Source organism: Triturus cristatus, chromosome 1_1 (assembly GCF_964204655.1).
Source record: "Triturus cristatus chromosome 1_1, aTriCri1.1, whole genome shotgun sequence".
Classification (NCBI taxonomy): Eukaryota; Metazoa; Chordata; class Amphibia; order Caudata; family Salamandridae; genus Triturus; species Triturus cristatus.
The window spans coordinates 1,222,144,132-1,222,156,833 of NC_140579.1; the positions used below are offsets into that span (position 1 = coordinate 1,222,144,132).

At 42.6% G+C, this 12,702-nt stretch overlaps 1 protein-coding gene across 2 annotated transcripts in view; it reads right to left on the reverse strand.

The window, feature by feature from the left end:
• LOC146871859 (guanine nucleotide-binding protein G(i) subunit alpha-3-like) overlaps window positions 1-12,702 on the reverse strand; it is a 481,263-nt gene that overhangs the window by 124,986 nt on the left and 343,575 nt on the right. The window lies entirely within an intron of this gene.

Consider the following 12,702-nt stretch of genomic DNA (forward strand, 5'->3'; position numbering starts at 1 on the left):
AAGCTCCGAGCGCGCACGGTGCAATTACGCATGCGCGAATGCGTACGCGCACATGCGCATAAGTATTATGAGCATACGTAACGCGTATACGCAGCACGCGCGCATGCGCAAACGTCATTGCGCGTACTCTACGTGTATGCGCAAGTGTAGGGCGCGGAGCACGTACGACGCACGCAAGCATACGTACGCATGCGTACTGGGTGCACGCTGCGAGCGCGCACTAAAACGTATGTATGCGTACGTAGATAACGTACGACTGCATACATGAAAAACGTACGCAAACGTACTAGGTGCGCGCTCTGAGCGCGCACCCTAAGAATTTATAGAAAAAAATAATAATAAAGTAGACAAAACTTAATAGAATATATTAACTATGCTGTTCAACTTTATCCAAAATCAAAGTAAAAAAAAAAATGACCCACACAAAATTAAAGGAAACAGATAATGTATTAATGTATACATGGGGAAATTTTTGAAAAAGAAATATATAAAAAATATAATAAAAAAATAAAAATTAGCATTTAAAAAACCTTTGAAATTCACTGAAAAAACCATAGGTTTCACACACGTTATAGTTAGGAATTAGCATTTAAAAAACCTTTCAAATTCACTGAAAAAAACCATAGGTTTCACACATGTTATAGTTAGCTGGACATTTCACTCGTAAAAAACCAATGAAATTCCCCCGTTATAGTTAGTTCAGCTAACTATAACTCGCGCGCCCGCAATCCACTGCTGATGAAGTCACATATTACATCACTCATGACATGGTCAATGACATCACTCATGACATCACTGATGACATCTCAAATGACATCACTGATGACATCACTGATGACATCATCCATGTGAAAAAATAGCACATCTTCTCACACCCTAATATAAACTTTGATACACCGACTCAAAATTTAAGAGTTCCATTCTCAAAACCATACATACTGCAATACCAATAGCTACATACCCACTTATTAACTCTTAGGTCTACATACACCTCCACTCATTCACCTGTACAGTCACTCATACTTACAGTCACTCCATACAAGATTATCATATTTATTTATACACCTATATAGACACTCACACAACACCAATGATCCATAGAGGTACTGTCACACCTAGTCAGTCATGCAAATAATCACACTCCCATTTACTCACCTATGTGGTTACACACACTCAAGTTCACTTAATCATAAAAAAATTACCACATTCTTACCCTCTTATAGAATCATGCATACAAGCACACACTCATCCATACAGTCAAATTCACAATCACACACTCTCATATCTACTCATTTATATACTGTTACACACACATATACTGCCTTTTACATATGTAGTTAGTCATAAATGTACTACTGAGATATACATTCAATCCCTAACACACCCATACATACACTCGCTCAACCATACAGTCCTTCACAGATGCACTCTTAAAACCATGCACCCATAGAATCACCCACTCACACATCTATGCACAGAGTCACTCACAGCCTACCCACACTAACACTCAGGCACCCATACAGATACTCAGACAACCAATCAATAACCCATATAGTCACTCATATAGCTATTCACAAAACCATGCAGCCACTTATACACCACCCACAGACACATACAGACATTCACACAGTTTAGTCACTAGTCTGAAATAAGATACATTTAATGACTCACTTAAAGAGTCAGTTACGCACCTACAAAATCATGTATTCACACACTTATACAACCACTCGTTCTTCTACAGGTCTTTCCCTTTATATAATAAACATATTAAAATTGGTGAGAAACACACATTCACTGGATGATGTCATGAGTGATGTCATTTGAGATGTCATCAGTGATGTCACTGACCAGGTCATGAGTGATGCAATATGTGAGGTGTATGTTGCGATCATTACTATTCAGTTCCTCAATGAATTCCTGGGCCTCTATGAGACTACCTTTCCATATAATGAAAAGGTCGTCTATGTATCTGAGCCAAAGTTCTACCTTATTGAGGTTCCTGATGGTGATTTTATCAGAGAATATCTCTTCCTCCCAAAGGCCCATAAAAAGATTCGCAAAACTTGGGGCGAGACACGAACCCATCGTGGTTCCGATCAACTATTTGTAGATGGTGCCATTGAAAATAAAGAGGTTATTAGTGAGACAGAATTCTGTCATTTCAATGATCATGCAGTTATGTTCCCAGTATTTTATATGTTTTTGTTTGAGAAAGTTTGCTAAGAAAATCCTTAGTATCCCTAACATAGCTGGGGAGTTTGGGGACGTATTCTCTGAGAAAATGGTCCACATATTTAGATATGTGTTCCGCTACACTACCTATAGACGACACTGGAAACGATTGAATGGGAAAATGACTTCCTTTTGATTACTTTAGATGTACACTCGTTGTACACCATAATTGACCACCAACAGGGATTAGCCGCTTGTAACCATTTTCTCAAACAAAGACATCAACGATGCAGAAACCAGGGTGATTATGACCAATGTTCCCTTTAATTTTTTCCTCTGTGTGCGGCAGTGTAAGGTCTCTGTGCGCTGCAGCCAAGGCTATGTGCGCCAGGAACCCGACTGGGCGTGTGGGTGCAGTGACAAATATCAAGAGTAGATTGTGTGAGTATTCATGCTAATCGCAGCCCCAGTCATGAGCTGCAATTAACATGAATACTTTCTCAAAGGCACACAATATGCCCCACACAGGGATGGCCTTAGCGCTGGTGGCGGCCTGTGTAACAATGTTTGTTGGCGCCCCCCCAATGACCACCTCTGCCAGTGATTCCCTTAATATTACCCTTCAACAGTGCCCCTCAAGTCTCGATTACCATACTCTCTGAGATGCATTTAATTAGGTTTACAGCGCCACTCATACCAGTGTAGGGTGTCAGAGCACTTTACATCGCACACACATTACACAGAGACAATCAATCATATGTGTGGAAATCAGTGTACAGTAAATGTTACATCAGACAGAGGAATGCAAGGTGTAGGAGTCACATGTCATCCATACTGGTAGACAGTGTATCCAACCTATAAACAAGGAGCGTGTAATTTATCTATCTTTCGTTAATGATCAATGTCCGTGCATTATGCTCTTCCACCAAACAGAAAAGATATTGAGGGAGCCTTGTTGGTAGATATAACAGTTCCAGTTTTTATTCAATCCATCGGGCATTAAAAGTACAAATTCAAAACAATCCAGTCAGTAGTCAAATTAAACCTGCCGACGCATTTTGTCCAGTGCGGACATAATCAGGGCTCGTAACATCGTATGCCCATCCTGGTACATTCATTTGTACACTTGTACACACTGAAGTGAATGTACCAGGATGGGCATACGATGTTACAAATTGTTTAGATAATATACATGAAAAGAAAATATTTTTCACATGTGATTATGAGCCCTGAGGATCTACCAACAAGACTCCCTCAATATCTTCTCTGTTTGGAGGAAGAGCATACAGCACGGACATTGATCATTAACGAACGATTATAGGTTGTATCCTGATTTGGGGATTGGCAAGAGATTCACTATAGAATAGCCGCAGCTGCTGAAGTCCACAGTGATTACATGCCCTAAAAATCATATTCCGATCTCCTCTTAAGATTTATAAAATGCTGGGACTTGGGGTCATATATTTTCAAAACATTAAATAACATTAATGACTGTAGGATCTACACAAGATCTGTTATTCCATGTTCTCGAAAGTGGAGGGCTCAGATGGAATCTTTGACACAGTCTTTAATATATAGATAAGCAGAAATAAACAAACCAATATGTTCATGATTCTACCTCACGAAATTCATAAATACAGATAAAACATGTTGAGACGAATCCACCAAGTTCAACACATTTTCTCATCTATGGAAAGATGAAAGGCTGAGTCAGCCTGACCAGAGCTCCTGCAGTTGGCATAGCGGTCTCTACAGGGGGCACTCGATTCCAATAGCTATTTGACCGCCTTCCCAAGAAACCAGAGTTTTGTTTTAAAAAACACACAATGAACGTCACCCCCTCCCACCTCCCCACCTGGACCAAATGTTCTGGGGAGATCTGTATCAGTGTGTATGACATACAATGAGAATGCTACACGAGTTTGTGGGGGCGGTTTGATGATATCTGTCCGGTGGAGATGGAAGAAGAAGATGGAAGAAGGTGATACCCTGTACCAGTGGATGCAGACGCAGCACGCTTGCCAGTAAAAGGGGACAACATTTTTTGTATTGATCGACCAGTAATGTGTTTTTTTTCTAGCCTGTTCAACACAATTCTCTGAAGAGGATTAAGGGCTTTGAAAATGGGGTGACAGTTTAATCAGCAGGTGGCCCTCTTCCACTTTGCTGCGACCACAGAGAGAAACAATAAAATTGTGTTTAAGTGGAATTGATTTGGGAAAAGGTAAGTGGGGTTGACAGATGTAGGGGGAACGCTCATTTTATTTTCCACGTTTTTTCCCCCACTTCTGTATATTTGGCCATTGACCCAGGGTAGTTAGCACGCACAGGTATTTTCTAGGCACTTACCAGCGCTCACACTAAAATAAAGTTGCCCCACTTTCATAGCGCTTTGCTGTGAACATTGAGATGCTTGTTTTTACACCGCTAGCATCTTGTTTGCACACCCCTGCAGGCCGGGGTGTTTCAACTTTTGTGCAGCACAGTTCTGAAACGTGCTCCAACTCCCGCGCTGTGCGTAGTATCCTGCTGCACAGCTTCTGTGTGTTCGAGCTGTGTCTGTGTGCACATGTTTAATCCCTTTACACCTATTTTTTTTGTTCAGTTTCTCTACAGGCCTCTTCCCAGGCCTTCAAAACTGACCTCAAAGTTCTCCTCCTTCAAAGACACTTCCAAATTTAATTTCCCGCCCTCTATTATCTGAAGGAAGTCCTTCCATTATAGGAAATTCTGTTCTCCATGACTATAGAAGTGCCTTCCCAGTGTGTTTTTGTGGTTTGAGTGTCTGCCATATATTGCAGTATTATACTTCTACTTGTATTTTGGACTCTTTTGTAACATGCACATGTCACTTTTCCTCTTGTAACGTATCGTTTGCAACCTCTTGTATTTTGTTTGCTTTTCATACATGCACAATTGTCACCATTGCCTCATGTAACGTAACGTTTGTTCTTGTGTTTTGAGTGTCTGCCATTTATTGCAGTATTATACCTTTACTTGTACTTTGTATGCTTTTGTAACATGCACACGTCACTTTTTCCTCTTGTAACGTATCGTTTGCTACCTCTTGTATTTTGTTTGCTCTGGATACATGCACAATTGTCACTATTGCCTCATGTAACGTAACGTTTGCTTTTGTAACATGCTCACTTGTAATTTTCTCCTCATGTACCATTACTGTTCCTATTGTGAAGTGCTCTGACACCTTCGGGTAAAGTCTGCCCTATGAAAACACATAAAATAAATCAAAATATAAAATAAACTGTGCCCCGTGTGCTCGACTCGCCGCTCTACCGGGTAAGGCCCCGTCTCGTATGTCCAACCTATGTGTGTCTGAGCCCTTTCTCACGCTCCACATATGCCCGGTCTCACCCTGGCGTCATGCGTGTACAGCCTCAGAGAGCCTACAATCCATCGTGTTTGCCTAGTTCATTTATATCGGCCACTTGGGAATTACATCTCCCTGCCCACACCGAACACACACACACACACATAAACCATGGCCCGTTTATATACGTGACAGTAGGCATCAACTTACATGCTTCGACGCCTCCTCAGGGGTAGTAAGCGCTATATAAATGCAATTACAATACAATACATGCTGCCAACACCAAGCACACCATGTGCACGCCCTTACATCAAGGGAGAAAACGTGCTGCTTCCGACAGAATACCACTTCTATGCCTTCGAAAACATTCTTAAGCAAAAGTAAAGAACTACAACTCCCATAGTGCACTGAGGTGGCCATTTAAATCACCGGAGTGAAAGCACGATGCTGACACAGGAAATCTGGCTAAACTACCTACACCAGAACTCAAACTTTTACAAGCATTAGCAGTCCGGTGTGGGGTGAGGAAACCGAGAAGGGCTGCACTGTAGAACAGTGCTGAGTGCAGTGCACATGAGAATGTCTTCCCCCTACAACAAGCACAAGTGTGCTTTCAGAATCCCCTGAACGTACACGTAGTGGTCCTTTACTATTGCTGCCTTCATGTGTTAAAAGGGCGTGCCTGCAGGGCAGATTGTATGCCTTTGTTAAAGTAAATATGCTAATTGCAGCGCACGATGGGTGCTGCGATTAACATGAATACCTTCACACAGGCATGCAATCTGCCCCGCAGCTGCGCCCTTTTAACAAAAGAAATGTAGCAAGTGTAGGAGGCACTTGCTGCTTAACTCACCTGTGTGCACTTCAAACACCCCACTGCGCGCTCGAGGTGAGATAGGTGCGCGCGCGCCCAGGCGCCCACGTTTGTGGGAACAGTGATTATGACCTATAACTCTGAATCCGATAGTATCAGACATATTCTTTCCAAAAATTGGAACACACTCAAGAATGATAACAGTATAGGCCACACATTCAAGGACAGACCCAATATCACCTAAAGGCGAGGAAGAAACTTAAGAGATATACTTGTACATAGCGATATCACATTGACACAAGATAGAGGTATTCAGAACCTCAAGGGATTCTTTCCATGCGATCATTGCAAAGCGTGCTCTGCTAGCACATTTCGCAAGGAATACAAACAAGGCTTTAACCGTAGAGAAATAACCCAATTTCTTACATACAGTACCACTTTCGCTATATATGCGATAGAATGTCCGTGTGGACTATACTATATAGGCAGCACCACCCTGATGGCCAAGAAGAGGATACTAGAACATAAGCGGGCCATCACCAACAAAGACCCCAAGTACCCTGTGGCGCGTCATTTTCATGAGAAACATTATTCAGATTCCTCTCTGCTGAAATATTTTATTTTGGAACAGGTCTGGATAGACCATAGAGGGAGCAATAGGACACTCAAACTGAGACAAAGAATCCAAATATATTGTTGATTTACAAACCAAGGCACCTGGGGGCATGAATCAGGATGAGGAACTCTCAATACATTTGAAAAAAGAATAGCTCTTGAGACAAGAGATCCAGTAACTCTCCTGTGAGGTTCCCCTACGATTTCCTGTTTGAATGTCTAGTTTTCTGTTCGAATGCCTAGATTTTCTATAGTACATTTTGACCCCTGATATGTTCCTGAATGTTCTTAATTCAAGTGTTGGTAAGTTTTTCCTCAATTATCAGCTGTATTGGAAAGTTTCAATCATTTTAAATTCTAATTCTATGTATTATGTTTCTTTTGCAGGAGAGAAGGGAGGTACCTACCCACTACACAGGTTGCCTAACCTTTTCTTCGATGTCACTCTATCACCACTAAGATATTATTGGGCACTTAATATGCGACTGGACACCTTTGAGATTGGGAACAGAGTAACAGGATAAGTGTGTTGTTGGTTGTCCGCTATCAGTGGACATATGGATCCTTAATTTTCTTTACAGTTTGCATGTTGTAACTGGTTAATATTGAGCACTATGCCTGTACCTTTCTATTCCAACATGTCCTCTGTGACAATTCATGCTTGTTTATCATGTTGCACTAAAACTGCAGATACATATTTAGGTCTCTCTAACTCTCTCGATTAACGTATTAGATTGGCAGATTTATAGTTTGGGAGCATGGTTATTAGTTCATGCGCTGCATTTGCACTGACCTATATACATTGACATTAGAGAATTTTGCACTACTGTCATGTAGATGCCTACACAAGCAATTTTAATCACGTTCTGCGCCAGCAATGTTTTCAGGAAGACAATACCTCAATTATTAGCCATTGTGCCATGTATATATGTTTTTTACATCTATTTTGTGGATTGGAATCTTGCCTTCTGGCATAGCAGTGCTTTCAGGAAGGAAGCAAACATTATAATTATCAGCTTGCTTTGCTTTGTATATATGTATTTCACATTCTATTTGTAGAGAAGTACTCTGTCTCCAGGTTAACTTACACTGCTCCTGAGTTTCACTATGTTATTTCCATATTGTGTCACTACATGTTGGTACTCACAAGATGGCGGCTGTATTCACGTATGCAGTCCTGTTTGGACTCTGTTGCGCTAGATGTCATGTCCGCTGCATATAGGTGCACGGTGTTTTGTATTTGCACGGTTTTCACGTGAGCAAGGCTGCGGACGCAGTCGAAACGCGTTGTGGAATAAACCTAGTCACGATCACATTTGGATTTGTCGTTTGTTAGCCTGAGAGCGTACGTACTTTGGATTTTGTGAATTATTGATTGCCAGCCGCTCCGCTGGCGTGTACGCACGCCACTTTCCAAGGGGCCAGCTGTCCAGAAGGAGCTGTTGTTATTGGGATATATACATATATATATATATATATATATATATATATACACACATATACATATATCCTAGTAGGTAGTTATAGTTAGGACCTATTTTCCAAAGGAAATCCGCAACATTCTATTTGGAATAACGTTGGCGCCGATTGACGAATCTTCGCAAAATTTTCCAAAGTTTTGGCCAGCTCCGGTCCGCTCCCATCCTGAAAATTTCACGGTGATTCCTCAAGCGGGGACCGAGAAAAAAAGGGGGGGGGTCCCAAAACGCGTTTTCCCCATAGGACCGGTTGACGCAGCTACAGCCCGAACTGCTGAACGGAATTACACCAAATTTGGCAAAGAGGTAGTCTTCAGTTCAGACTCGTGCCTTTTGCTTAAATGGTGTAAATCCGTTCAGTAGTTCCTGAGAAAATTAGAGTTAAAAAGATAGATATATCTGGGAAGAGCCTAACCATACAGCTCATCGCGAGATCTGATTGGCTGTCAGTACTTCATCCAAGAAGTGTTGGCAGCCATCTTGGGACCAATATACATGATAGCACCTCATTAAAAAGCATTGCAGTTAATAGAAGGTTTTAAGACTTTAGTTACATTATAAATCATTTGTTGATGGTGCCATACTCATTTTAAGAATTGTGGTGTGTTCTAAGGTGATTTTACCATGTGAAAAAGCCTTCTGCTGTGATATCATGAATCATGTTTGAGAGAAAACTATGTTCTCATGCTTTTCCCACAGAGGTTTGGAAGGTGATCTATAAGCTAAACTGATAGCATATTTTCTGTAAATTCACATTATCTTTCTCAGTCATGTGAGAATGAAGTCTGACATTCTCAGTAAAACATGTACATCCAACAAGGGCAAACTGTCAGTTGATTCCCTTGTGTTCTACTGCATCTTCCCAGAGTGTTCTAAGGAACAACTAGAGCGCTAACAGTCCTACTTATGACAAACGTATTGCACACCTGAAGCCATCTTGATTGGAATAAAGTGGTAACTCTTCAAACATTTAATTTAAAAAGAAACAAAATGAGGGTGCATTTTGCCATAGAAAGTATGATTAGTGCTGCAGAAAGAAAAATTAGGGCATATTTTGAGTGACTTCTCAAATCCTCTTCTATTTCATTAAAATATTCTGACATGCAGACTGAAACATGCACTTTCAATACCCGCACCAGGCTTCCCTGGTGAGCAGTAGCTTTACTACAGTGATCTAATGAGCAACTAGAGTGCTAACATTCTGAACTTATGGCAAATGTGTGACATCTTAATGCCTTCTTGATGGAACCAAAATAAAAAAACTGAAAGTATTTCCTACTGAGGAGACTGCAGTAAATGAGGAAATTAGGAAACTTCATAACAAATAAATCTCCCAAGATGGCCACCAGAGACAAAAGGGCCCAAATGCAGCACAAATATCACCCAGATGTAGCCCACATGTAGCCCAATGACAGAAGTGTGCGAAACACTTATTTTATGTGCATTTGCAGTTTTATATAGTGCAGACTTGTCCGGTATTGGAGTGCTTTACATGAGCATTGGTTACATCACACAAGATCAAATTCATTTTGGTTTTAGACATGGGGAGACTAAGTGATTTGACCAGAATCACAGAATGTTGAGCTGAAGCAGAAACTCCAACCTGGTTCCCCAGTTGCAAAGTCTGCAGCTCTGGAAGTAACACCACATCCTCTCCCCTAGGTGCAACATTTAATCAAGTGGTCAACTGGTTAAAAAAACAAAGATTACAAATAATTTAAAAGTTCTTTGTCGCTATTTGAAAACTCAGAAAATATGTCCTCATTTCAGTTTTTGAGAGCACTAAACATAATTTTGATGCAAATAAGACCCTCTCATATGTAATTTCTAAAGGAAATGCTCTAGGTATTACAGTTTTGATTACATCAAGATGACGTCAGGCGTTCCACACTTTTGTAATAAATATAGAATGTTAGCAAACTAGTTGTTCATTGGGATACTGTTGAGAAGCAGAGGCCAGGGGCACGGACTCTGAAAATTGAAGGCAGGTAGGAGAGTGCAGAGGCAACAATTTGACCACACTGGGCAGGCAGTGGAAAGAGGGGCAGGGGCAACAAACCAACAATACAGGACTGGCAAAAGAGGCTGTGGCAATATAATAGACCGTTGTGGGCAGAAGGAAGAGGCAGTGGTAGTACAATCATACATGCCAACAGACCCGTTTCAGCCAGGAAACGTCCAATGTTTTTAAGCTCAAATGGGCTTTATTTGATCTGTCTCCTGTCTACAATCTCCTCTTTTTCAATGCAACTCAAAGGGGAAAATCAATACCCCAGTTTTTTTATCAAAATATCCCTCTTACCAAGTTTAAAATGTTCACAAGTATGGTACATTGGATCATGGTAGGCAGGAAGAATTGGGGTAGGGACATGGACTCGGATAACAGAGGACAGGAGGGACATGGAGAGGTGCACCAAACTGACCCTACAGGGCAGGCATCAGGGTTTGCAGCAGCGCAATACACCACACAGGGCATGCGGGACGAGAGTGCAGCACAACAATCCATAGAAAGCAATAGGGAGGGGACAGGACCATGCACATGGACAACAGAGAACAGAGGGGAAAGAGGCAATGGTAGCTAGCTGACCATAATGGACAGACAGGAGAGAAAGCTGCAGCATAACAGACCATAAAGGGCAGGAGGGACGGATCAGGGGCATTACAATGGAACAGACAAGCCAGGAGGGAGGGAATAGGGGTCTGCACATGAAAACAGAGGGCTGGGGGCAAGGGGGCATGGCAGGAGCAGCAAGATGACCATGGAGGTGAGGCAGGATGGGCACTAGAAACAAGACACCATGGAGAGCAACAATGAGACTATGATGGCATACACACAGACCACGGAGGGAAGAAGGGAGGGGGTCAGGGGCAGCTAGCTGACCACACAGGGAAGGTGGGAGGGGCCATGGCATCACAAAAGACCATGTATGGCAAGCGAGAGGGTTAGTGGCAGCACAATGGCTATGATGGGCAAGAAGGAGGGTGCAGGGGCATGCACAAAGGGGCATGCACAAAGGACCATGGAGGATAGAAGGGAGGGTCAGGACCTGGGCACAGACAAGAGAGTTCAGGGGAAGGAGCCTCACAACAGACCGCGTGGGGCAGGCAGGAGGAGCAGTTGCAGCACAACACACCAGGGAGGGCAGAAGGGTGTGGCAGTAAAATGGACCATGGAGGACAGGAGGAAGGGAATAGGGGCATGCAATGTGGACAGGCAGGGTGGATGTGGCAGGGACAGGTTACAGTCATCTGACAATGCTAGGCAGGTGGGAGGGGAGTGGCAGCTCAACAGAACACTCAGAGTAGATAGGAGTGGCAGGTCCATGGGACATGGTGGGCAAAAAGGATGGAGCAGGGGCATGCACAAAGACATCGGAGGGCAGGGGGAAGGAGAATAGGGGCAGCAAGCTAAGCACAGAGGCTAAGCAGGAGGTCAATGATAGGCCATAGAATTGGGCAATGGAGGGCAGGAGGAGTGGATTGGTACATTATGCTAAATGGAGGGCAGTGGCAGCACATCAGACCATGCATGGCAGGAGGGAGGAGGCTAGTCCATGGATTCACACAACAGAGGATAGGGAGGAGGGGGATGGGGCAGCAAGCTAACTGTTCAGAGAAGGTGGGTATTAGGAACTTTGTTTTTAAAATGTGTGTCTGTGCGAACTACTTACAATATGAACAAGTATGCAGCATAATCTCACTTTTATTCAGGAAGAAGAGGAAGTTTGTGACTGTGACTCTGGGCTCACTTGGCAGAAACACCCCCTGACCCTCCACCCCCCATCGCAAAATGTAATGCCCATGAAAAGGGTAGGTGAACGCAGTGTTATATAGAACATAGTCCTGAGAGCACGATTGAAAATGAAAACTAGATACAGTGTATGGTATCAACTATGCACCAAAAAGTGTGACACAAGATGAACCGGGCGTGAAATATAATATGCAATACATTGTGCGCAATGACATTCATTGGAGAGCGCGAGATAGCACAGGCACTAGCGCGTGCTATGCGATATGCGCCTTGGAGTGTAATATGCACAGGGCAGTATTGTGTAACCTAACTAGTCTCTAAAGTTGTAATATAAAATATGTTCTGGGTAGTGTAACATTGCATATGCACTGTGACAAAGATATGGATCCCAGATTGTAATATGTATGGCATAGCGCTGTGCGTTATAACATAGGCATCGAGTAAGGCACATTAGATGGGGCAATATAACCTGTGCAAAGGCAAGTGTGGCATGACATTCACGGGGTGGTGTTACAGTGCACATGGGCTAGAGAGTGTCATAGCA